The sequence below is a fragment of the Sminthopsis crassicaudata genome, chromosome 3, assembly GCF_048593235.1.
Source record: "Sminthopsis crassicaudata isolate SCR6 chromosome 3, ASM4859323v1, whole genome shotgun sequence".
Taxonomy (NCBI): Eukaryota; Metazoa; Chordata; class Mammalia; order Dasyuromorphia; family Dasyuridae; genus Sminthopsis; species Sminthopsis crassicaudata.
Genome location: NC_133619.1, coordinates 238440954 through 238466323, shown reverse-complemented (window position 1 = coordinate 238466323; position 25370 = coordinate 238440954).

Genomic DNA, 25370 nt, shown 5'->3' with positions numbered 1-25370 from the left:
ACTTAGAGGGCTTGATTTCAATGTGCCTTCATTGTGTTTGAGACTTTTGTCTGCTTGTCCTTCCATAAGCTTTATTACAGAGACTTTCTATTCACTGCCATCATTACTGACCCCAGAAAAGGATTTAATGGAAGATGAACTTTCTATCAAGAAGGAAAATAGTTGCATAAGTAATAACTGTAACGTTAATCAATTGAGTACTAAATTCTAACAAACTCCATCTGCCTTGCAACTGTGCTATGTAGATCCTTAGACACTGTTTTCTGGTTTCCTAATGTCCTTTAAAGATTACTGGATCCTGCCATTTGCACTGTTGTTTCACCCTTATGACTTCTGGACCCTCTTATCTATCTTGCAGCTGAACTGTTGTATATGTTGCCTCCTCCAATTAGAATATAAACTTCTTGAGAAGGAGTTTGTTGCTTTTTCTATTTCTACTCTCAGTACTTAATATAGTGGTTGGCACGTGGCAAGCACTTAATAAATATTTTTAGTTACCTAGAGTGCCAGATGTTAAATAACTTGTTCAGAGACAGAACCTGTATGTGTCTGAGGTAGGATTCTGAACCCAGGTCTGCCTCTTTTGAAGACCAGCTCTCTTCCATTAAAGAATAGGATTTCTTTCTCCTGAGCTCAGCTTTCTTCTGAAGGAAAACTAAATCTTCCATCAATTTAACAAAGATCTAAATTTTAAGTTAATCCCTTTTTAACACTTGAGGGGGGAAACCAGCCTCTTTCACTGTACCTTACCAGTTCTTGGCGCAGGGAAAAATTGCCTTAGATTTCCATTGTATGTGATTATAGTTTTGGGGACTTTCTGAAATGTTCAAAGGCAAAAAGTTTTTGAGACTAAACACCCTGTCTGCCGCTGTACTGGCTTCCTCTGATCTAGTGGGTATTAGAACAGCTTCTCGTGCTCATACATTCTCTCAGAAGTCTCTAAGAACAAGTTCCAGAAAATCAAATTGCAATGATGTTTATTTCTGGGATAGCATCTTCCTGAGTGTGTCACTTCCATTTCAGGTCTATACTAACAGGGAGCCTTGAAACTAGGTCTTTTTTCTTCAATAGTTCTCTTCATTACAATCAGTTCCTTCCTGGGAGGGGGAAGGAGGGATGTCCTCATGAAGCCTTAGTAAATGCTATCCCATTCTTTCTTTCTTTTTTTCTCATGATTTTGTTTTATTTATTTAATATTTTCCTCAGTTAACCTTCAAAACAAAAATATATACATATATATTTTTTACATTTGTTTCTAAAATTTTTGAGTTCTGGGTTCTCTTCCTTATCCCCACCCACAATTAAGAAAGCACTTGTAAAGTTATGCAACACATTTCCATAAAAGTCAAGTTGTGGGGAGGAAAAACAGATCTCCCAGCCTAATGAAAATAAAAATCCTTAAGAAAAATTAAGCTTAAAAAGAGAGACAGAAAGACAGAATGAGAGACAGAGACAGCGAGACAGAGACAAATGAGGAGAGAGAGAGAGAGATAATATGTTTCAGTCAGCATTCATTACAATCAGTTCGTTTTCTGGATATGGATAGGATGTTTTATCATAAGTCCCTCACAGTAGTTGTAGATGATTATATCCCTGAGGATAGCAAAGTTATTAACAGCTGTTTATCTTGGAATATTGCTATCACTTTGTATACAGTACATTTCACTTTGCTTGAGTTCATGGAGGACTTGCCAATTTTTTTTTCCCTGAGAGCATCTTCCTTATCATTTCATATACAACAATAACATTCCATCATAAACACTCACCACAATTTATTGAGCCATTCTCCAATTGATGGACATCCCCTCAATTTCCAATTTTTTTGCTCTGAGAAGAGAGCTATTGTGATATCTTCTTAGATCTTTGCAAAAAGCTTCCAGCCCTTTTCTGCTATCTTACAAAATGTTGTGATCTTTATACTCCTCTGTGTAGAATTTCCTACTACCCTCTTCTGAAGGACAAAGTAATCAGTTATTCATCTGGAGACAACTTGATCAGGTCACTTGTCAGGGGAAGCTTTCTGATTGAAAGGTAGGCAAATGATCCCAAAACTCCTTTAACTGGAGATACAAGGACTCTCTGCCTTGAGCTCAGGAACTTTCAAAGGAAATATAAGCTGTCACACTACAAGGCTGCATCCTGGACTGTTTACCCTATGTATGTATATGCGTCTGAAACTATATTGGTCTCTTGGTAAGAATTCTTTTATAGTTGTTATGTTTCTAGGAACTTTAATAAAAGTTCTATTTTTTTTCCCCATAATCTATAAATATTTTCCTTTAGTTTTGGAAACTGAGCTTGCAAATGAAATTGTTAACAACATTCCAGAAATACTGTACAGTTAGTTTAGTTCTCAGATGATGTGAATGGGGACAATGAGCCAAAGAGACAGGGAAAGTCTCATTAAGTACTCCCAAATGTCTTGTCCTCTCAGATCTGTTGACGCAAAGATTTACTATATGAAGTTATAAAAATGTCCCTCCCTACAAGTACGTGCATTCCCAGAATTTTGTTTTTCTCTCTCATTCCTGAGGAGGAAAAATTTCAACCTTTCTCTTTTGGACATAAATGATAAAAATGAACTTTTGATTTTAAATGTTAGAACTACTTTCATAGGGAAATATCTCCATCTTGTGGACTTTAAGGACATTGCAAGAAATAACCAGTTTATCTATTTTGTGATTATGTTCTCCCCAGTAGTGTTCATGGATCTATATTGACTTTGAGATTACTATGAGTACTTTAAGAGTATACTAAAAGAGTTTCAGATGGGGGCACCTTGATAAACTATGTGCCACACAGAGGCCACTTTACATAAGGTTAGAGAAGTTCATTCCCAGTAGGTTGCCCAACAAATAACAGATTATCTATTCATCCATCTATTTATTTATGTATTCATTCATTCATTTGCTTATTTAAATAGCTGCAGTGATCAAAATACCCATGTATTTTTTTTTATTTAGAATTTTTTCCCACAGTATATATGCATGAGCAATTTTTTAAATAACATTATCCCTTAAATTCATTTTTCCAAATTATTCCCCCCCTTCCCACCCTCCCCCCGATGACAGGCAATCCCATACATTTTACATGTGTTACAATATAACCTAGATACAATATATGTGTGTAAATACCATTTTCTTGTTGCACATTAAGTATTAGATTCCAAAGGAAAATACCCATTATTAAGGCAAGGGAAGGTTATAATCCATAATGGTGTAGAGAGCACACATGAAAAAGAAATTATGGGCCTTGGATCAAAGTCTGTCTTTGAAGTTTACTACTTTGTCAATTCATTTCCCCTCCCATAGCCTCCCCATCTTTCAAATGAGAGTATTAAACCAGTAGACTCAAATGCCTTCTAGCTCCAGCTTAGATTTTGAAGTATTGAAGCATAAATTATTATAGGCATAAATTAATAAGGAATTTCAATTGGTAGATTGTACAATTTCAGTAAATGTATTGTTTTCTTTAGAAACACCTTTATATATTTATTCTTTTAAATGTTTTAATAAAATTTTGAAAAATTTAATTTGCCATTCTCCGATGTCAGTCCTTCAGTATTAGATATTTATTCTAAGTTAGAAGCTCTTGGGTATGTGAACATTTAAAATATTTGATAACCATTTCAATATGTTGGTTTCTTTTGTAATACAATGTATTGTATGCATTTAAAAGCATTTTTATTAATATATCTGTTCGACATTTTTTTACAATGTACAATTAAAATTTCTTTTCCCCAATAAATATGTAGTTTACTTGAGCCTATGATTTCATCAGTATATAGGGAACTTCCAGATGAGTAAACTCCCTCTATCAATGCAATTCAGCACCAGATTTATAACTACTAATTTTAATTTAGGGTTTCCCAGTGTGGAGTTAACTCAAAGTACCTATTACTTTATTTTCCAGGCACTATACTGAATCCTCAGGGTGTAAGGAAAGGCAAAAGACAGATGGAAAAATTCTGTGGTACTTAGGTTGCAGCTGCAAATTAAATACTAATGCATCTTCTTTAATGTAATTTTCACTGATAAAATCGTATTCATTTCTGATATTGAACCATTTCAAGATGCCAAGGATTTGGGGAGTAAGAACTTTCTTTTCTGTTCAGTATCCGTGTTTGTAGCACTTTCAAAATCAATTGCCAGGCCACATGTTCCCCAAATGATATCTGCAGAGACTTGGCTGAAAGTAGTGTAAAATTCTACATTTTAGTTATGAAAAGCTCAACTTCATAAATAAAAACTCATTGAAGAAGCAGCAAGTTACCAGTTCCTATGAAAAAAAAAGATATGAGGATTTTAGTGATCTAAAGTTCAAATGCAAATCAACAATGTAACATACTAGCCTAAAAAGCTAATATTGTTACCTCTTTAAAATTATAACAGTAGTAAAGCATAAAGCCTGGGAGAGTTTTTAACCATTTTTGTGTGTTGACCCATTCTGGGAGTTGGGTGAAGTCTATGAACCTCTTCTCAAAATAATGTTTTTAAATCATTGAAGGAAAGGCTGCTTTCGTTAAGTTTTTGTGAAGATAAAGATGCACTTTTTACTTCACATCTATTCATAGACACTTTGGGAGTTCATGGACCCTGAGGTAAATACTCTTGGTTTAGAAGAAGAGTTAGTAGCTTTTCTATATTCTGCCCTAGTCAAATCAGAGTTTGGTCCTTTATTCAGTTGTGCGGACAATTTTTTAGACATGATATATGATTCAGAGGGTGTCTAGAAGAAGAGTGATCAGGATATTGAGAGAATTCTAAAGCATGACTATAACAATATGGTACTATGTAGGTGGGTTTGAGTTGAAAATTCATGGGGCTCAGAACACGTTGATTTGTCTTCTTTATGCCTTGGTAGAAGATAAAACACATGTCTAATACTTTGGGGATTGGAGCGAAATTTAAAGAAACTCACAAAAGTTTGGAATTAGAGAAGGAGGAATGAGAAGCATGACTATCTTTCTCTTTCCCAGGGGCAATGAGTATAGCTAAGAGGAAAGCAGCAAACTTGGTAATGGAACAATTCAATTTTTCCTCCAAATCCATAAGGAAAAGATTTTTAAAATGGGAGTTATTAGGTAGGCACAAAGATTATTTTTCATTGCTTTCAAGCTTCAGTCGGGTTGTAGATATCTTGTGGGAGTTGTAGAAGAACTTTCTATCTATATTCAACTCCTACTTATTGTTGTCATCCATTCCTGAAGACCAATTACATCACAAAGCAACATACTGTTTTATCAACATTGCATTGTTCTAAGCATTTTCTACTCATAAACCAAGAGCTTTCAAAAAATAGGAGAGATGAGATAAGTCCTTGTGTTCCCAAGAAACTAATGATTCTTGAATGATACTCCACTGGTATAGTTCTGTCTTGATGAGCAGAATAGAGTGGAGGAGCTGATCAAAAAAACATGAGACACAGATTTTTAGACTGGAAAGAGACCCTAGAGCAGGGGTCCTCAAACTATGGCCCACGGGCCAGATGCGGTTGCTGAGGATGTTTATGCGGCCTGTCGGGTTATGGTAAAATCAGACAGGAAGTGACATTTGACCTAAACTCCCATTAGCAAAGCACACTTCCGGCACTGGGCTGAGGCGGAGGAGACAGAGTGTGAGGCGATACGGAGGTGAGTTCCCAGGCCTGGGTGTATGGTGTGGGGAAGGGAGAGAGATGCAGAAGACGGAGAACAGCCCGTGGCCTTGTAAAGTAATGGAAGCCACCACAACAGACAGGCGCGAGGGATGTACAGTGCATGCTGAGCATGTCACAGCCTCCACAAGGGGACTATATGGGCAGTATCTGGTGCGTGGGTATAGTAACAGTTAGTACTACAAGTCCCAGCTTGACTCTATCATTGTCATTATGCTGTAATGTAACGGCTTCCTCTCTAGCGCATGTTGCGGTACTGACTGCTATTGTCGCCCAGAATGAGGCTCCTGGTACCAGGCCGTGGCCCTGTATCCATAGTGACCTCATGTCTGGCTGTTGTGGTCATCAGTTTTATCATTGTGTGTATGTTCTATATTTTCATAAAGAGATGGAATATTGCTAACATATGTCATCACCTTATAATCACTGGGGGTCTGACCTCAGTGCCCCCCACTTATCCTGAGTATGAGGGGGTGCAGAGCTGGTGTACTGCTTCATCCCCCTCCAGATTCTTAAGGTCCCCATACACTTGTGCAGCTTCAAGTCACATGATGGCCTTCCCCAGAAGCCCCAGTGTAAGATTTGTCACTGAAGCTCATTCTGCACACACAATATATCGTGCAGTTATATACATGTATGTCTTGCCTGCGATTATGATAAATTACGAGTGCCCCACGTACAATCATGCAGTGCTGGGTCATGAGAATTGAATCCCAGGGCATTTGGGAGGGCCGCGTGAGTGGTGACTTGTGTGCAGTGAAGGTCTGAAGCAGGACAGAGAGTGCAGGAAACAGAGGTATCACAGCACAGAGGCAGCTTGGAGGAAGTTGGGCATTGCAGTCTGTATGTCTCTGTGTGGGCAAAGTTATTGCTGGTATATTGTTTTTATAGCACTGTACATATATATAGGTATTTTACTAATAGCAATTTGGAATCCCTTAGAAATAGTGATATCAAGAAAAAGAAAAATTGACTTGGAGTCTAGGATATTCAAAGAACAGTGGACTTATGATTACTTTTTCATACAGTACAAGGAAAAAGCTGTATGTCTGATATACCAGAATATAGTGTCTGTGTTCAAAGAATATAATTTGCATCAATACTATAAAACTCAGCATAAAGATAAATATGATTGTTTGGTTGGAGAAGTGAGAAAATATAAAATATTAAAACTGAAAAATACATTGACAACTCAGCAAAATATTTTTATGAAGCAGAAGCAGTTAAATATTTCATCACTGTGAGCAAGTTTTCAAGTTGCTAAGCTAATAGCACACACTGGCAGACCATTCGTGGAGGGAGAATTTGTTAAAGAATGCCTTCTTTCTGTTGCCAAAGAGATGTGTCCAGAGAAGGCCGATTTTTTTTTAGTACAGTGAGTCTTTTAGGACCTACAATTACACAAAGGATTGAAGAAATGGGAGACAATCTGCATCAGCATTTGCAAAACTCCACAAAAAAAAATTTCATACTTTTCCTTGGCACTCAATGAAAGCAATGATGTTCGCAATTCTGCACAACTTCTAATTTTTATTCATGGGACGAATGCTTATTTTGAAGTCACAGAAGAGCTTGCTGCACTGCAAAGCATCAAAGGAACAACTATAGGAGAGGCTATCTATGAAAAGGTTTGTCAAACTATGAATGGTTTGGAGCTGGACTGGGCTAAACTAGCCAGCATGACAACTGATGGTGCCCCTAGCATGGTGGGATCTAAGAAAAAAATAATTGCTCACATTAACCAAGAGATGGACAAACATAACCATTCTCATCCAATAGCCATACGCTGCCTCATCCACCAACAAGCACTGTGTAGTCCCACTGAAGTGGGACTCTGTTATGAAAATTGTGGTATCTTATGTTAACTTCATGCAATAAATCACAAACAATTTCAGGAATTTCTGTCTGAGCTAAATATTGAGTATGAAGATGTTGTATATCACACAGAAGTCTGTTGGCTAAGTCAATGGAGGGTTTTGAAACGTTTCTATGACTTACTTCCACAGATGGCAACTTTTCTGCTTTTTTTTTTTTTTTTTTTTTTATTATATATATATATATATATATATATATATATATATATATATTTTTTTTTTTTTTTTTTATAATATTATCCCTTGTATTCATTTTTCCAAATTACCCCCCCTCCCTCTATTCCCTCCCCCCGACAACAGGCAATACCATACATTTTACATGTGTTACAATATAGTCTAGGTACAATACATGTGTGCGAATATCATTTTCTTGTTGCACAATAAACATTAGAATCCGAAGGTACATGCAACCTGGGCAGACAGATATTAGTGCTAACAATTTTCATTCCCCTCCCAGTGTTTCTTCTCTGGGTGTAGCTACCTCTGTCCATCATTGATCAACTGGAAGTGAGTTGGATCTTCTTTATGTTGAAGATTTCCACTTCCATCAGAATACATCCTCATACAGTATTGTTGTTGAAGTGTACAGTGATCTTCTGGTTCTGCTCATTTCACTCAGCATCAGTTGATTTAAGTCTCTCCAGGCCTCTCTATATTCCTCCTGCTGGTCATTTCTTACCGAGCAATAATATTCCATAACCTTCATATACCACAATTTACCCAACCATTCTCCAACTGATGGACATCCATTCATCTTCCAGTTTCTAGCTATAACAAAAAGAGCTGCCACAAACATTTTGGCACATATATGTCTCTTTCCGCTCTTTAGTATTTCTTTGGGATATAATCCCAGTAGTAGCGCTGCTGGGTCAAAGGGTATGCACAGTTTGATAACTTTTTGGGCATAATTCCAGATTGCTCTCCAGAATGGCTGGATTCTTTCACAACTCCACCAGCAATGTATTAGTGTCCCAGTTTCCCCACATCCCCTCCAACATTTATCATTATTTGTTCCTGTCATCTTAGCCAATCTGACAGGTGTGTAGTGGTATCTCAGAGTGGTCTTAATTTGCATTTCTCTGATCAGTAGTGATTTGGAACACTCTTTCATGTGAGTGGATATAGTTTCAATTTCTTCCTCTGAGAATTGTCTGTTCATATCCTTTGACCATTTATCAATTGGAGAATGGTTCGGTTTCTTATAAATTATGGTCAGTTCTCTATATATTTTGGAAATGAGACCTTTGTCCGAACCTTTGTTTTTAAAAATATTTTCCCAATTTGTTACTTCCCTTCTAATCTTGTTTGCATTAGTATTATTTGTACAGAAACTTTTTAGTTTGATGTAATCAAAATCTTCTATTTTGTGATCAATAATGATCTCTAGTTCTCCTCTGGTCATAAATTCCTTCCTCCTCCACAAGTCTGAGAGGTAGATTATCCTCTGTTCCTCTAATCTATTTATTATCTCCCTCTTTATGCCTAAATCATGGATCCATTTTGATCTTATCTTGGTATATGGTGTTAAGTGTGGATCCATATCTAATTTCTGCCATACTAATTTCCAGTTTTCCCAACAGTTTTTTCCGAATAATGAATTTTTATCCCTAATGTTGGAATCTTTGGGTTTGTCAAAGATTAGATTGCTATAGATGTACCCTTTTTTGTCCTTTGTATCTAATCTGTTCCACTGATCTACCGGTCTATTTCTTAGCCAATACCAAATGGTTTTGGTGACTGCTGCTATATAATATAGCTTTAGATCAGGTACACTTAGACCACCTTCCTCTGAGTTTTTTTTTCATTAGTTCCCTTGCAATTCTCGACCTTTTATTCTTCCATATGAATTTTGTTGTTATTTTTTCTAGGTCATTAAAATAGTTTCTTGGGAGTCTGATTGGTATAGCACTAAATAAATAGATTAGTTTGGGGAGTATTGTCATCTTTATTATATTCGCTCGGCCTATCCAAGAGCACTGAATGTCTTTCCAATTATTTAAATCTGATTTTATTTTTGTGGCAAGTGTTTTGTAATTTTTCTCATATAATTCCTGACTATTCTTTGGTAGATGGATTCCCAAATACTTTATACTCTCAACATTTGTTTGGAATGGAATTTCTCTTTGTATCTCTTGCTGTTGCATTTTGTTAGTGATATATAAAAATGCCGAGGATTTATGTGGATTTATTTTGTATCCTGCCACTTTCCTGAAATTTTGAATTATTTCTAGTAGCTTTTTAGCAGAGTCTTTGGGGTTCTCTAAGTATACCATCATGTCATCTGCAAAAAGTGATAGTTTAATTTCCTCATTTCCTACTCTAATTCCTTGAATCTCTTTCTCGGCTCTTATTGCCGAGGCTAGCGTTTCTAGTACTATATTGAATAGTAATGGTGATAGTGGGCATCCTTGTTTCACTCCTGATCTTACTGGGAAAGGTTGCAGTTTATTTCTATTGCATATTATGCTTACTGACGGTCTTAAATATATGCTCCTGATTATTCTAAGGAATAATCCATTTATTCCTATACTCTCAAGAGTTTTTGGTAGGAATGGATGTTGGATTTTGTCAAATGCTTTTTTCTGCATCTATTGAGATGATCATATGGTTTTTATTAATTTGATTATTAATATGGTCAATTATACTAATAGTTTTCGTAATATTAAACCAGCCCTGCATTCCTGGTATAAATCATACTTGATCATAGTGTATTATCCTGGGCATGATTTTCTGAAGTCTTTTTGCTAATATCTTATTTAAGATTTAACATCAATATTCATTAAGGAGATTGGTCTATAATTTTCTTTCTCAGTTTTCGATCTACCAGGTTTAGGTATCAGTACCATGTCTGTGTCATAAAAGGAGTTTGGTAGGACTCCTTCATCCCCTATTTTTTCAAATAATTTATATAACATTGGGGCTAATTGTTCTTTAAATGTTTGGTAGAATTCACATGTGAATCCATCTGGCCCTGGGGATTTTTTCCTGGGGAGTTGATTAATAGCTTGTTCTATTTCTTTTTCTGAAATGGGACTATTTAAGCAATTTATCTCCTCCTCTGTTAATCTAGGGAGCCTATATTTTTGGAGAAAGTCATCCATTTCACTTAAGTTATCAAATTTATTGGCATAAAGTTGGGCAAAGTAACTCCTTATTATTTCTCTAATTTCCTCTTCATTGGTGGAAAGATCCCCCTTTTCATTTGTAAGACTATCAATTTGATTTTCCTCTTTCTTTTTTTTGATCAAATTTACCAAAGGTTTATCTATTTTATTGGCTTTTTCATAAAACCAACTCTTGGTTTTATTTATTAATTCAATAGTTTTTTTACTTTCAATTTTATTGATTTCTCCTTTTAATTTTTGTATTTCGAGTTTAATTTTTGGTTGGGGGTTTATAATTTGGTCTTTTTCTAGCCTTTTAAGTTGTAAGCCCAATTCGTTAATCTTCTCTTTCTCAATTTTCTTCAAATAAGCCTCTAAAGATATAAAATTTCCCCTTATTACTGCTTTAGCTGCATCCCAAAGATTTTGATATGATGTCTCATCATTATCATTATCTTGGGTGAAATTGTTAATTGTTTCTATAATTTGCTCTTTCACCCAGTCATTCTTTAAGATGAGATTATTCAGTTTCCAATTACTTTTGGGTCTATTTACCCCTAACTTTTTACTGAATGTAGCTTTTATTGCATTGTGATCTGAGAAGAAGGCATTTATTATTTCTGCCTTCCTACATTTAATTTTGAGATCTTTATGTCCTAATATATGGTCAATTCTTGTATAGGATCCATGAACTGCTGAGAAGAAAGTATATTCCTTCCTATTGCCATTCAGTTTTCTCCAAAGGTCTATCATACCTAGTTTTTCTAATGTTCTATTTACTTTTTTAATTTCTTTCTTGTTTGTTTTGTGGTTTGATTTGTCTAAATCTGAGAGTGCAAGGTTGAGATCTCCCACTATTATAGTTTTACTGTCTATTTCTTCTTGCAGTTCTCTTAACTTTTCCTTTAGAAAGTTAGATGCTATACCACTTGGTGCATATATGTTTAGTATTGATATGGCTTCATTATTTATGCTACCTTTCAGCAGGATATAGTTTCCTTCCTTATCTTTTTTAATGAGATCTACTTCTGCTTTTGCTTGATCTGAGATAAGGATAGCTACCCCTGCTTTTTTGGCTTTACCTGAAGCATAATAGGCTCTGTTCCAACCTTTTACCTTTACTCTGTATGTATCTCCCTGCTTTAAGTGTGTTTCCTGTAGGCAACATATTGTAGGGTTCTGCTTTTTGATCCAATCTGCTATCCGTCTCCGTTTGATGGGATCGTTCATCCCATTTACATTTACAGTTAAAATTACTAATTCTGTATTTCCTGCCATCGTATTATCCCCAGATTATACTTTTTTCCCTTGACCCCCCTGATCCCCCTCCCCGATATTTAATTTACAGACCCCCCCTTGTGATGCGCAACCCTCCCTCTTTTTTTTTTTTTTTTAGGATCCCTCCCCCCTCCCTCCGAGTCCCTTCACTTATTTTCCTTTTCCTTTCCCCTTTTCCTCTCCCCCCTTTTAATGAGGTGAGAGAAAATTCTCTGAAAAACAAATATGTTAGTTATTTACTCTTTGAGCCTCTTCTGATGAGAGTAAGATTCACACAATGATTCTCCCCCTCACTAAGTTCCCTCAGATATGGTGTATTTTCTATGTCTCTTCCTGGGATGTAGTTTCCCTCTTTTTATCACTCCTTCCCCTTTTTCTGAACCGACCTCCTTCCCTTTACTACACCCCCCTTTTTTTCTTTTATATCAGTAAAATCAAATTATCCTTGAGTATTTTTTATATACCCACAACAGAGTTACAGTTCTCAAGGGTTCTGTGTACCTTTTTCTGTTTCTCTTCAGTCTTATGGATGTAGATCAAATTTTTTGTTTAAGTCTGGTTTTTTTCTTAGAAACATATAGAATTCCTCTGTTTCATTGAATGACCATCTTCTTCCATGGAAAAAGATGCTAAACTTAGCTGGGTAGTTCATTCTTGGTTGCAGTCCTTGATCTTTTGCCTTTCGGAATATCAGGTTCCAGGCCCTTCTATCTTTTAATGTGGAGGCAGCCAGATCTTGGGTGACCCTTATTGTGGCACCTTGGTATTTAAATTGTTTTTTTCTAGCTGCTTGCAGGATTTTCTCCTTTGTGTGGTAATTCTGCAGCTTAGCCACAATATTCCGTGGTGTTCTTTTTTTAGGGTCTATTTCAGAAGGAGTTCGATGAATTCTTTCCACATCTGCTTTCCCTTCTGTTTCTATTATCTCTGGACAGTTCTCTTTGATAATTTCCTGTAAAATAGAATCTAGGCTCTTTTTTTGGTCATAGTTTTCTGGAAGGCCAATAATCCGCAGATTATCTCTCCTAGATCTATTTTCCAGGTCTATAGATTTTCCCAGTAAGTATTTGACGTTGTTCTCCAGCTTCTCATTTTTTTTGTTTTGTTTGACTGATTCTTGGGTTCTCTGTGAATCATTCATTTCTATTTGTTCCATCCTGACTTTTAAGGAGTTATTTTCTTCTTTCACAGTTTTTAGTTCTTCTTGTAAATGCCCAATTTCGTTTTTAAATGAATTATTTTGCTCTATTGAATTTTTTTCCATTTCCCTAATTTTTTTTTTTGAGAATTATTTTCTTTTTCCAATTCAGAAATTCTATTTTCTTGAGACTTTTTTATCTTTTCCAATTCAGAAATCCTACCTTACTGTGTTTTTTTAACCTTTTCTAATTCACTAATTTTGTTTCCCTGCATCTCCTGTGAATTCTTTATTTTTTCCAACTCCAATTTCAGGACGTTGTTATTCTCTATCATAACTTCCCTTTCCTTTCCCCATTTTTCTTCGATCTCCCTCAATTTTTTAAGAGATTCTTCTAGGAGAGAGTTATGTGATGGGGGGCAGGAATCGTTCCCCTTTAGGTTGTTATCTACTGATTCTCTGCTGTCAACTTCCTCGGGGTTGGATACCTGCTCTTTCTCTGAATAGAAGGAATCTATGGTTTTTCTAGCTTTTTTGCTCATACTTAAAAAAATCTTTTGGGGTCTGTCCCTGGGGTAGGAAATTATTTACTTCTTTACCAGCTTCCTCCCAGACCGGATGGATGCAGCGGCTCCTGCGCCTGAGCTAAGAGAGAGCTCTGGGAGAGAGTTCCCCACCCCCTCCCTGGAAGTGCCTCAGAGGTGATTAGCACTACTGTGCTTCGAGGGCGTAGAATAGTGAAGACAGCATGAAGCCCAGCCTATGTGTCCGGGTGGGGAGTGGATGTCTGCAGCAGGTGACATGAGAAGCCCCTGCGCTCAAACTGGAAGTGTCTGCCAGAAACCGCGGTCCCTAGTTCAAAGGTTCCGCTTCTCTGGGACTTCCTGGAGCTGAGTTCCACTCCCTCCAGCTAAGCTAGGCAGTGTGTGTTGCCTTGGGCCGTATCCACCCACTTGTCAGTCTCTTAACTATTCTCAGGAGGTAGCTGAGGCCACACCCCCTGGTGCCGAGATCTGTGCCTGAGTCACCTCCAGGTTCCGGGAAAAATCTAATCTGAGTTTTAAAATATTTTGGCTTTCTCTTCTGAACTGCTAAATAATTAGCAGAGAAGAGCTAACAGCCTGTGCCAGATTCCTTTACCTCAGTGGCTTCTCTGATCCCAGAGCCCTTCCCAGCGCAATGGGCGCAGTGTGCCCCTACCCCACCGTCTGTGCTGGTCTTTCTTATTCCTCCCCTGAGAACTGACCTTTCCTGTTGAAACTCCAGATTCTCTTCAGCTGGTAAGTCGTGCTTCCAGTCCTTGTGGTATCTATCAGTCCTGAGCTAATTTTGAGACTTAATTTATCTAATTGGTTGTGAGGGAGTGAGGACGTTCACTGAGTCGTGTGTTTCTTCTCCGCCATCTTGGCTCCGCCCCCCAACTTTTCTGCTTTCAAAAAACAAAGAAGTTGATGCAGAATGGAAATGGCACCTTGCCTTTCTGACAGATGTAACAGAGCTACTCAACAATTTCAATATGCAACTTCAAGGAAAGGGGAAGCTCATCTGTGATATGCAATCACATGTCAAAGCATTTGAAGTAAAATTAGGCCTCCTCATCAAACAAGTGATGGAAGAAAACTTCTGCCATCTTTCCACAACTCAAAATCTATTAGCAGAAACACCACTGATTGCATTCCCAAACAAAACATGTGTGGATTCATTAGAAAAGTTGCAAAAGGAGTTCCAATTTATACTTAAAGAGCTTCATCTCCATGAATAGGACGTACAGCTTTTCAGTAACCCATTTTCTATTGACATTGAAAATGTGGATACAATTTACCAAATAGAACTGGCTGAACTGCAGAATTGTGACGCTCTGAAAGACGCATTCAAGTCAAGCAGCCTTCATGATGTCTATGCATCTCTCCCCTCTGAGACATATCCTCATCTCAGGAACCATGCACTCAAAATGGCAACCATTTTTGGCAGCACTTATGTCTGTGAACAGACTTATTCTAGAATAAAACATTTGAAATCTCCAACCAAATCAAGACTAACGGATGCACACTTGTATCACTTGTTACGACTAGCAGTGACAAATATGAAACCAGACATTGACCATCTCATTAGCCAAAAGCAGGCCAATAGTTCCCATTGAAATACTGGTAAGTTTGTTGATTTAACTTTGCTTCATTTTAAATATTGTATTTGTTCCCATTTCTTTCTTCACTTCAAAATAAGATATATGCAGCTTGCATAGGAATTTGTTCATAATTTTTGTTTTTACTATAGTCCGACCCTCCAACAGTCTGAGGGACAGTGAACTGGTCCCCTATTTAAAAAATTTGAGGAACATTGCCCTAGAGATAATGTAGTTTTACATTGCCTTAATTGTGTTAGATGTGGAAAAATGAGAATTGTAGTGATCAAGTGGCCTTCCCATTAACTAGTCAGTGTGATTTGAGAAACATGATTTAGATCAAGGTCAGATCTTTTAGGAGAAATAGTTTTTGACTAGACTATGGGAGTTCTATAGTAGTGATGTGACTTACTCTTTTCCCTTGTCAGGAAGAAACCAGAATGGATTCCCAGACTATCCTGTTCCATTGAAAAATGTGAAGTTAGAGTCTATTATTAATTCATCCATCCTGTCTCCAATCTACTTAACATCTTTAAAGATACTAATATCACAATAATGTTTGTGACAACCTTGATATAAACTTAGTTTTCTCAGAATTGTCTTATTACCATAAGTTTAAAAGTTTGCTTTACTAGACTATCTTGATTGGCATATCTTTAGGCTTCTGACCCCTCCTTCTGTTTTCCTACCTTTACTTCTCTGGTCTCCCTGAGAAACCCCAAGACTATTTTTCCCCTATTAAAGATCTGCTTATGATGAAGAACTTTGCCAAATTCTCTTTAGAACTAAGTCCCATATGAGGTACTTACTCCCTCATGGTGCTTTCCCTCCAATGGCACCTTTCTCCTTACTCTAGCTAACTCTGGTGAGTCTAAATATCTGTTCTCCCAACTCTATTTCATATTTACCATATTTGGTGTCTATTATATCCCTTCATTTTGTCTGTAATCCCTTCCTCTAAATAAGTTCATATTTTGCCAACAAGAATGGCCATTGTGAATTTGTCACATTTATTTTGAACTAGGTGTTGCTATCCCAAGCACATCAATTAGACTTTGTTAGTTCCTTACCATAGTCTCTCAGTGAGCTCTTCAGCTGTTCTGTAGTAGTTCAAGCATCTCTACATAGATCCAAATTTCCAGTCCAGAATGTAGATACTTACTAAATACTTGGTGATTGATTATTATTGTTATTATAATTATTATTATTATAACAGTGAGACTGGAAATTCAGGAATTTTAAGGAAAATTAGGAAAATTAAATTCAGGAGAATAAAACTGATTTACTATGGTTGTCTGCTCTCAAAAAATATACAAACATAGAAAAGTCACTTTAACTGTACTATCTCTGTAGTAGCCTAAGTAGAGAAAAAGAGAGAAATTTCAGCATCTTTTTAAAGAAGGGTCCAAGCATCAGCACCAGGTAATTGGGGAATTTTGGCATTTTCATGTTTCTTACAATAGAGTCTAAACTACCAAAGAAAGTATGCTAGCTTAATATAATGGGTAAAACCAAAATAAAATGAGAACCCAATTTTCACTAAATTGTAGATCTAGCTTTAGTCACCAGCTAATTGATATGTGTCTATAAATCAGATACATTATAGAGTCATGGGTTTAAAGCTAGAAGGAATCTCATAAGTCATCAACTCTACTTCTTCCCTCATATTTGACAAATAAGAAAATTGGAACCCAGAAAACTTAAAAGGCTTGTCTTGGGTTATACAACTAGCAAATGTTTGTGGCGGGATCTGAATTCAGTTCATTTTTTAATAGTACCATGAGATCAGAAAGAAATGTATCAGATGTCTCAGTCTTTATAGCTATACCACTTTGGCTGATGGAGGGTTATCATCCCATAGAACATACCCCATGATGCAAAAAATGAAATCTTAAAATGCCAAATATTTAGCAAAGTAAGATATCATTGTGACAAGTCCACTTACACCCTAGTTATCTGTTTCTTGATTCTACTCTGTCTATACATCCCCTTCTCTTTAAAAAAAAAAAAAAAAAAAAAAAAAAAAAACCTTTTCTGCTAAGCCCATGGGGTTTTTTCTCCCATTTTTAAATTTTAATTTTATTTGCTTGCTTGTTAAGCTCCTTTTTTCGATGTACTGACTGTGACCTTTCATTTTGCTTACTATTTCATCATGCTGATCCCTTGCTGCCCTCAGCTCTGGTCTGTTTTTGTATTTGGACTAGTTTCCTACATATTTCTATAGTCTTGTTTACTTGCTTCTGAGTGAATCTCCCACACTTGCTAATCTTTACTTTATACCCAGCTTCCTAGCTTGTCACACACAGACCAGGTGGCACAAATACTAGCTCTTCTAAAAACCAATGCCAACAGGGATTTCCAAGAATAGGAGGATATAATTGCCAGGGCATCAAAGGAGGCCCTGGAACACAAAGGAATCTTGAGTGCTAGTGGGATAGGAAAATGCTTTATTCCATGGGGCAGAAGGACCTGCAAGGGCCAGGATGACTATACAGAAAAAGTACAGTAGAGCCAGAATCAAAGAAAGAGCTCTAAGGGTCCTTGTCTTGGAAAAAAACCACACACACACACAATAATCAGTGGTGTTTTGATAGGATGTCTTTCTTTTTTTATGTATGTTAAAAGATCATCGTAATGATAATTGTAGCTTATGTTCCAGCATCTGTTGAAGAGTTTGATGGGGGTAGAGAGATGCTGTGATGAATGTGGTATATCTTTCCAAATAAATCAACATGGTCTTTCATGCTTGGTGATTTCAAGACTTCAGCATAGAGGCTGAAATTGAAACAACAGAACAATTATATAAGAAAAACTGGATCAGTGTGAAAGAAAATAGATGCCAATGACTTGAAAACACATCAGAAGCTTCACTTTCCTATATCATGACTGCTTTCTTAATAAAAGAGTTGGCAGGCCTGATAAGGACTACTAATTGAAACTCCTCAAAATTAAAATTATCTCATGGGTGTCATTTCCGAATTAGCTGTCCTTCTATAGTCAATTCATCAACATGAAAAGATCAAAAATAGCACCAAATTAGAAGACAAAATTTAAATGATCTGACAAGTTGTACAATGAAAACAGTTCCCAATACAGATTTTTAAAAGATTATTTTGAGAGCCATTCAGAGAATGGATTAAAAAGGAAAGAGACTGGAAGCCAAGAAACTAGAGAGTTGTTGCAGTATTTCAAGTGAGAAATGATGAAGGCCTATTGGTGGCTCTACAATATTGGACTTAACATCTTAAAGCATAGTGAGCATTTCTGTTTCTCAGCTGAAGGGGATGAATTTATGGACAATTCTGTGTAAATTCTAAAGCTTATCTCAGGGCTAATGTCTTTAACAGATCTGGCTATATAGCTTTGCCAGTTGCAACAGATGTCTGGGGAGGAACCTACATTGCTTTTTCCAATTGTTGTCATTTAGGGTAGGTTAAAGAAGAATTTACCAACTCAAGATATCCCAAAGCAATAAAATTTTTGTATATAGTATGATATGCACCTAGACTGGAAAAGTTAAGTTCTTAAAATCCTTGGGCAAAGAAGAAAAAGCTACATAATGAAATGAATTTCTGAGTTGGTTCTTTAAAAACAATATTCATGATAAATTGGTAGAATTTAAGTGAGATTTCAACTGAATCAAAGGAAAAGGATGACAGATTCAATAGTTTGCAAGGTTATTTTTAAATTTGTGATCTTCTTAATGATGTCTCTATAATTTTTTAATCCTGTTTCTCTTTCTGCAAAATATTAAGTTTAGACTAAGTAATATATACCTAATAGCTCTACAATCTGATAAAAAGAGCTATACAGGAGAATTTTATAAATTCTAGTGTGAGGACCTCTAGTGGAAAGTGGAGGATTAAAGAATTCTAATTTCATAACAATTCCCTGAAAATGCCTTTCTAGGCATTTAAAAAAAGCTTTCCCCCATGATTTTGTCCTTCAACAGTGTATTATTTTTTGTTTTCCAATTAATTTTTTTTCTGTTAATCTGTTCTATTTACTATCTTCCAGGAGCAAATGAAAAAACAAACAAAAACCTGAAAATAAAACCCCTAGTGTCATAGAAACATCATTAGCAAAGTCCCATATTATCCATATCTGAAAAATGTGTCTCTTTCTATATTTTTTCATCACTTCTCTGTCAGAAGGTGTCATATTTCATCTTTTTTCCCCTTAGTATAATGGCCAACCATTGCACTGATCAGAATTCTAAAGCTTTTCACAATTGTTTTTCTTTATAACTTTATAATTGTATAATTTTTTTTCTCCTAATTCTTCTCATTCCCAGATATATGTTGTATATGAATGTGATGGAATATTATTGTGCATTAAAATTAAGGAATAAGAATAATTTAGAGAGAAATGGAAAGCTTTATATGAATTGTTGTGAAGTAGGTAAATTAGAACAAAAAATATTTTGTATAAGTACTACATTAACATAATGAAAAATTGCCTAAAAGAAAGTCTGTGCTTTAACCTCTGTATCATAGATGGTAAAATGAAGTTCCCCACCAAAGTTCCCTTTGCAAATCTACCCTGCTAAAAAGTTCGTTCCAGTTAGATCAATGATAGAAAGGACTTGTTTCCATTGTTCTTCAGTCCTTGGAAGTATAAAATTATTAGTAAGTCAAATTAAGAAAATATTATTTGCCTTTCTTAGGTTCTTTAAATGAGTTCCAACAGATGTCCGGATAATTAAAGTTCTCCAATTTTGTAATATTATGCCTTCTTTCCAAACTTATAGAAAGTTTTTCAAACAACTCAATTCTTTTCATGAAATTTAGAACTAGAAGGGATTATAGAACTCTTTGAGATCAACTCCCTCATTTTTTTTTAGAAGAAGGAAAGTGAATCTTATGCTTAAATGACATGCTTAAGATCACATAGGTAGTTAAGTGACAGAATTAGTATTCAACTCAGGTCTTCTTGATGGAGTCTGGCTCCATTGTACCACACTGCTTTCTTCTCATTTCTCATTAGGATGATCATTTATTCCAATTAAGATCTTGCCCTTATCTCCTTTATATAACTTTTTTTTTTTTCATACAGAATGCACTCTCACCTCTTCTTAGAGACTCTGGTTTCCTTTGAGCCTCAATTAAATTCTAATTTCCAGCAACATTTTGTTTTCCTATTATGTCATCCAACCCCCACCAAAAAAAGCAACATATAAAATTACTTTGTATTTGTTTTCCCCACTAAATTCTAAGCCCCCTGTCCTAAATTAGCAGGGGTGGGGAGAAGGTGAGGAGATTTAGAAATAAAACGAATCTAATCTCTCTTGTGCATGATAATCCAGTTCTGGAATATAAATTATTCTCCTTTATTTTCTTCAGACTAATTATACTAAATTCTTTAATCTTTATATGGTATGACCTCAATCCTTCATCATCCTAATTACACACACACACACACACACACACACACACACACACACACACACACATATATATATATATATATATATGTATATACACACATACATACACATATATATTAGACCTATTAGATATATTAAAAAAAAAACGATGAGAAATACTTTTGGAGATGAAACAAGGGAACTGTCAAAAAGAAATTAATATGGATACCTAAGGAAATTATCAATCCGTCTAGATTTTTTTCATCTTTTTTTTATTTTGATAATAGCTTTTTATTTCAAAATATATGCAAAGATAGTTTTCAACATTCACCCTTGTAAAACCTTGTGTTCTTTTTTTTTCTCCCTCTCTTCCTCCCACCCCCTTTCTCCTAGACTTCCACCTAGATTTTAAAAGATATAGTAGCATCAGCAGCAGTGATAGTAGTAGTAGTAGTAAATAGAATGTACATATATAGAACTTTAAGTTGCAAAATATTTTACCATCATTCACTCATTTTAACCTCATATTAACCCAGGAAGCTAGGTTCTATTATCATCATTCCCATTTTATAGATGAGGAAACTAAGGGAGATGGTGGCTAAGATTTGCCCAGTAATATATACCTAGTTAATATCTGAGCCTGTAAAGCAACCTTTTTTTTTTTTTTTTTTTTTTTTTTTTTTTTTTTTTTTTTTACAGGTACACCAAAAGTATGCTATAGACCTTTAGAAAACTCTTAAATTGATAAGTTCAGAATTAGCTGAGATTATTGGGGAAATTCAAGGATATAGAAAAAAATCATTTTTTAAAAAGCTATTTCAATGAAAAAGAAAAGAAGAGAGGAGCTTCTTAAAATCATTTCTCAGAGTGGAAAGGATGATGGTAATAATGAGAGAGATAGAGAAAGCAGAACTGTTCAACTTCTATTTTGGTTTTGGGAAGTAAGGGTAATAATAACAGGCAAGAAAGTTGCCTTTAAATCCTTACTCTGACACTTCCTTTCTAAGTGGTTTTTACCTCTTTTTGAACCAGTTGCTTTATCTCTAAAAGAAGAAAACGGATACAAACATTTTTACAAGGTTGTTATAAGAGATTCTAATTAGACATAGTATGAAAAGTGTATTGCAGACTTTGAAGTGCTAAATAAATTTCAATCATTAATTTTTTCTTCCAAGGAGACTGTTTTTTGGACAGGAAGGATCAAATAATGATATTAATAATGGTGAAAATAATAATAATGATGATAAGTATTTATATAGCTCTTTGTTAGGATAAAAATGAAATAATATTTTAAGGTATTCTATCTTAGATATTATGTTTGCAAAAGTTTTCTATGCCATCTCAAATACTTGCTCTTCAGAACTGATCAACCTTACTTTAAAGATCTTATTGACCATTACTACCCACTGTCAATTACTATTTCCATTCTTTATTTGTCCTATAGTCAACAGAGCAGTAGGCAATTCTTTAAACTAATGCACAAAATTATTATCTTGTACTGGGAAGGGTCAGAGTGATGAAAAATAGGCAGGAAGGGTCGTTTCTACCTAGAAAACCCATTTATGTTAACCTTCTATAGCATGGCATGAAGTATCATCCAGAGGCTCAGTGCAAGCTGGACAATATCATAGCCTCTTCTGGATAATCTTTTATTGGTTTGAAATATGGTGAATATCTTTTAAAAATGATGAAATATGGTTAATTACCAGTGTCACAAGTTCCTGTGCAACTAAACAAATATTATATTAAAAAATAAAGTATTCTATATTATTCTTATCCTCACAATAACCCTGGAAGATAGGTGCTATTATTATATCCATTTTACAGATGGAGACACTGAAATTAAGTGACTTATCAAGTGAATACATATCTCTGATCAAATTCAAACTCCAGACTTTCCAACTTCAGGTTCAGAGCTCTCTTGGCTATAGTTGCCTATAGTTGCCTAGGAGAAAAAACACTTGCACTAGAGTCAGAAGACCTGAGTAAAGAAAATGTTTAACAATAAATTCTCTGGGGGAAAATAGATATATCCAAAAAAACTTTTAAATTTAATTTACATTATTAACATTTTCTTCTATTTGAACGAGTAAAAAAGGAACCTATAAATCAAACTCTGATATGCAATGTTTGATTATTTCCAGAGTGTAAATGCTCATACTAAAATTTTTACAATTGGTTCTTAGGGAGCTAGTTTGAGCTGGCTTTAGAATATACTTTTCATACTACCTATGTGGGGTATGAGAGCTTGCCAAGTTAATTCCAACTTAGTCCAATCCCTGATTCATTCCATTAATCAAAGGCACATAAAATCATAGTATCATAGATTAGCTCTAAATGGTATCTTAAAGTACCTTAGATCTAATCTTCATATAAGGAAACTAAGGCAAAAATTAATGAAGTGACTTACAAAGATCTCATATAGCTAGTAAGTATTTAAGGTAAAATTTGAATTCAGATCTTCCCATCTCCAAGTCCAAACCTTATTTACTATACATCACTTTGGAAGTTAGACCTCTTTCTTTTTTGTTCCAATAAAGAACTCTAATACCCAAAGACTCTAATCTAAGACATATATTTAGAAGGAGAAGCAAGAAATAACACTGTCTCTTCATCAATTAAAATGCTTAAAAAGACTAAAGCAAAAAATGAGAATTGAGGGATATAAAGAAGCATTCAAACTTAAAAGATACAAATGTAAATTTTAAAAAAAAGTTAAAAGGTACAAAAATTGGGCTATTAGAGCATGCCTCTCTAGAGGAAATAGAGATTAAACCAAAGTGGGGCAAGAGGTTAGAAACTGTAGTTTCTCTCTATAACAAGAATAGCAGCTGTAGGTGTGCAAATTTCCTGAATTCCTGAGTAAAAGACACATCAATGTGTGTGTGTGTGTGTGTGTGTGTGTGTGTGTGTGTGTGTGTATTTTCATGTAGATGGGATCAAAGTATTTTCAACTAAGGTACAGACTTCAAAAAGTGGAAACAAACAACCAATTATCTCATTCACTTAGCCAAACAAAACATTCTGTTTATTTATTATAGTGATATAATCTCTGGTCAATCCAGTGTAGAAAATGAGGCTATTTTTTTCTCCTTGTTATGGAGACCTAGATATCCTCATGGGATTCCCTGGATTGCTGCCAAACAAGCCAAATTCTAATGTTCCCAGAGGAAATCCCAGGTGCAGGCACCAACCGTAGAGATCAATTTAGTGAGAACCATCCAAAATTATACCTGTTTCATATTATTCTACATCTGTAGTTCTGGGCCATGAGTTTGATAAGTAAGAATACAATAAAATTATAAAATAAATCCAACCTTCTTGTTCTCCCTCTTGGGCTTAACTTGTACTAAGACAGAGTTAGATATGGCAAAAGCCAGGACACATTGACTTGAGAATACTGTACATGGTTGCTCTTCTCCTGGCAGGAGTGTTAGCTCTGTAAAGTCCTAAAATATACACAGTGACCCTTGAGCTCCCAAAGGACACGTAGCCAAAGAGACAGAGAAGAACTGATGCATATTTTACTTATGTAACATAAAATGGGACTACCTACTTCTAACAAACATTTAGATTTCCTCAAGTGTAGCATTTTTCTAGAGGTTGAGGTTTTCATTTGTAAAGTTTAATAAGGTCACCACATACAGTGCCAAAACCATAGATAAGTGCCCCTCATGTAACATCAGGAGTATAGAACTCCCCTTTCTCTAACTTATTTCAATTTATATTATTAATGTCTCTCCATTTATAGAATCCTATTTATGGAAATGTGTGCTTTTTCATGAGCAGGATTTCAATGTTTTTCTACTGTATTTGTAACTTCCAGATGAAGTCACTGTTTGCTTATCCTTCTCTCTGCTGCATCTCAATTGAGCTGAAGTGGGAATACTTCTTCCTCTATAGGGATCAAAACATTCTCCCAAATCTCTACATGCACATAAATTACACCAATATGGATTAGCTGCCACCAGATTTTCTTTTATATAAAGCTTGGGATGGGGGATATAGCAGTGTAGGGGTGGGGTAGTAAAACCATAATAACAACACAACAGCAACATCAAGTAAGAAGGAAACAGTTTGTTTGAATAAGGAATAACCATCAACTTATGTTATTGGTTGCTAAGGGAGAGTTGAGGGGTTTTGTTTTGTTTTGTTTTGTTTTGTTTTGTTTTGTTTTGTTTTGTTTTTGCTTTGTTTTTGTTTTTGTTTTGTTTTTTTCTGGAGGAAAGAAAGGAGAAAAAAACCTTGGAGGAGTTGAAGAGTTTTGGAAGTTGTTAGCTTTCCCTGAATGGAGGCTGGAGAAAATCAAATGTTCCATATCTCACCAATCATTGCTCTCTGTTCTCAGCAGTCTCTTTGGGACTTCATCAATCCCTCTACTTGCAATACGAGGACTAGCAACAACAGCCCATCAAAGTTCTGGAAGGAGAGTAGAGGAGTAGATGCCCAAATACCAAAAGTATGTTGATTCTCAACCGCCTGCACGATTTCAAGATGGGGAACGATCTTCCTTATTTTGCTTCCTTTTTCCTATAATTTTCCAAAATTATAGTCCTATTCAAATTCAAAATGTGGCACTAACTACTAGTAATATTAGAGATAACATTAAAGCTCATCGCCATAACATGCTTCCTACACATTTCTCTGTGGGGCCATAAATTTTGCATTCTCTTGCAAAAAAAAAAAAAAAAGCCAGTATATATTTGAAATATACAATCATTTAGCACAAGTAGCAAAATAAACATTAATTAGAAGGGTGATGATCCTGGCTTTTCAAATAATCATTCTATGATACTGTTGAAAACAAATCACAATACACTCAGGGATATAGCAT